Raw genomic sequence first — 3,213 nt, 5'->3', positions numbered from 1 at the left:
CCTTCTCTTAATTAGTTAGTCCTCAAGTTCTTGCTTCCTTTTAGTTGTATTGTACCTTTCTGTTTGTATTTCTTCTTTTGAGTTCTTATACTAGGGAGACAATAAAATTTACACATGTGTGTCTGATTTATTTCACTTATGAGTATATCTTCAAGTGGCATCCACTTCAATATAAAGACTTGGAGTTTATCATTCTTTATAGCTGAGTAATACTCCATTGTATAAAAATACCACATCTTTTTCAACCATTCCCCAGGTGATTCATCTGCTTATTTTTCTATGTCTTGCTCTAGCTAGAATAGAAGCTCCCTAAGGACAAGGACTTTTTCTGTGTAGTGTATTCCTATACCAAGGACAGTGAATATGACTATGGATAGCTGTCATTATTCCACTTGTTTTCCTGCCTACCATCTCTTTCTTCTTCTGAAAATAACACCTCCTCTCTATGTAAGTTCTCCAAGGTGATCAGTACCACCTCATGTGGCAAGACTACAGGCCAGACAGCCTCTTAGACATGCACCCTTGTGCCTTGGCAGAGTGCCATCTCCTTTAGAACCCCCGTGACTTGCACCTGGGTTGCTAGCCTGAGAGCATTTCAAGTGTAGGATGCCTGCTTTACTCATTCTCAGCATCTCAGTAACTGTTTCCTGAAAAAAAAAAAACAAACCAATTCTCCACTGGTGGCACACACCTGTAATCTCAGTACTTAGGAGCCTGAAGTAGGAGGAACACCATTAGTTCAAGACCAGCCTGAACTATATAGCAGATCTTGTTTCAAGATTTTTTTGTGTGTCTTTTTGAGATAGGGTCTCTCTATGTAGTTTAGGCTGCCCTTGAGCTCACTTTGTAGCCCAAGCTGGTCTCAAACTTGCAAGATCCTACTGCTGCAGCCTTCTGGGTGCTGGGATTACAGTGGATGCCATCACACCCACCTTTTGTCTCAAGATTGAAAACAAAATTTTTTTTTTTTTGGCAGAGCCAGGGATTGAACTCAGGCCCTTGAGCTTGCCAGGGAAGCGCTTGTTCCACTGAGCTATCTCCCCAGCCCCGAAAAAAAAAAAATTTTTTTTAAGTGTCACTGGGTTCTCCTGTTATGTAACATGCTCCCAGAGGTTAAGTCTTTCTTAACTTACTTTCTTTCTGTTGTTTTTTTTTTCTATTGAGAAACAAATATCAATGAGACACTTTCCAAGCTGATTAATAGGACATTTTCAATAATTAATGCATTGCACATTATTATCTTCTCAGCAGTCATCCACAGCACAAGAAGCAGCCAGGACATCCTGTCCAAACACTACTACTACAAATCCTTCCTCTCACTGAACCAAGCAAAAGCAGCCATACAGCTATCCTAACTATTCTGTATATACAAATACAAAATGATCCTTCCTCTGTATCCCTCCTCTCCCATTCAGTCCTGTAAGAGATGGGTATTTTATTGGCATCTAAATATTATAGGCGGGGCTAGTGAGATAGCTCAGTGGTCCAAAGCACCTACTTAGAACAAGCTTAGCAAAGCTCAGGGACCACGGTTCAATCCCCCAGCACCACATGCCAGCCAGCCCGCCCCCTGGTGGGCTGAGCTTGCCACACACACACACACACACACACACACACACACACATAAATAAATAAATAAAATTTTAAAAAATAAATAAATATTATAGGCGCTTTAATTCAGCAAAACAATCCAACACAGTCCAGTAGTCCACAATAGTAGCAGTTGTCTGCAGAAGTTGTTGACTTGAGCCTTTTACAGCTCAGCATATTAATATGCCTTTACTTTATATACCTCGTTTTTATACTTTTCTGCTGGATGGTTAAGGCCAAGATAAAGTAAGATTTATATAACAAGAAATGTAACTTTTGTATCTGATAAGGTCAGTCAAGTACCCTCAGGATTTATCCTGTAACCCTGTACTGCATTTTGTAGATCCTTTGTCAATGTCAGCCATGTGGATGAGTCACGGCCAATGCTTGACCAACTTGCTCTCTGTGAAAGCCTGAGAGAATGTTTTTTTTCCATGTGACTCTCCTTGGGCACACTATACATCATCAATCACATTCCTCTGTGGCCCCATAATCTCCTTGATCAGAAAATTTGGGGCACAACTGAGTTACATGATATTACAGTACAGGTTCTCCTATGTCCTCAGTCTTCACTGACCTTGAAAGGCTAGGGCCAAAATGTTGGCAGACCTTGCAGCCCTTCCTTTTCTCCAATTTTTGATCTGCAAACTTAGGTTGTTAACCCTCCAGAAGAGAAGCTTATTATAACCCTGCAACATATGCAGTTCGATTTACCCTATCTGTCTAAATATCGAACATCTTAGGCATAAGAACAGTTATCTTCCATCAAGTATTGATGTGTTGAAGTTTAAGTCCTTCTTTCTCTTTTTTTAATGTATATGGCTGTTGCAGGGACTCTCTACACAGCTTGGACTTGTGATCCTCATGCTTTCAGCATCCCCAACAGTGGGATTATAAGGATGCACCACTATGCCCAGATGCTGGTTGGCTCAGCCCGCCCTGGGGGCAGGGCTGGTGTGGCATGTGGTGCAGGGGATTGAACCTTGGTACCTGAGCTTGCGTAAGCTTGCCTAGGCAGGTGCTTTAGTCCATTGAGCTATCTTGCTGGCCTTTAACTTTCTTAGCTTCCTGAATGCAAGTAATTCTATTTCTCTTTTTCCTCTTCTTCCCCCTTTTTTTAGACAGGGTCTCACTGTGCAGTTGAGGTTGGCCTTAAACTTGTTTATGTAGATCAGGCTGGCCTTGAACTCACAGTGATAGTGATCCACCTGCCTTACCTTCGAGGCCTGGGATTATAGGTGTTGACTACCACATCTGGTGAAATGTTTTAACATAAATTTAATGTCACTGAAAAAAATCACAAAGGATGATGGTTTACTAATGTTCATTTACTTTTATTGAGTGGAAATCCTAATCCCAGGCTGGGGTACAGCTCATCGAGAAAGTGCACGTTTAGTTAAGCCAATCTCCAGCCTGCCCACCCTGCCCAGAAGGGGAAAAAAAAGAAAGAACATAAAGTTTCTTAAGTCCTCTCAGATATATTGTTTTATGAATACTTTTTAAAGTTCAAAATCTAAGTGGACACCCTGAGTGAATTAGTGTTGTCTTTGTGTATGTGCCATGCAGGAAGAAGATAGGAAATGGCTTATCTTTTATTTGAAGGTGAAAACCTCTGGCTTGAGC

This window comes from Octodon degus, unplaced genomic scaffold (genome assembly GCF_000260255.1).
Source record: "Octodon degus isolate 3935 unplaced genomic scaffold, OctDeg1.0 scaffold00019, whole genome shotgun sequence".
In the NCBI taxonomy this organism is placed as follows: Eukaryota; Metazoa; Chordata; class Mammalia; order Rodentia; family Octodontidae; genus Octodon; species Octodon degus.
The sequence above is the reverse complement of the archived record's forward strand: the minus strand, read 5'-3'. Positions refer to the sequence as shown.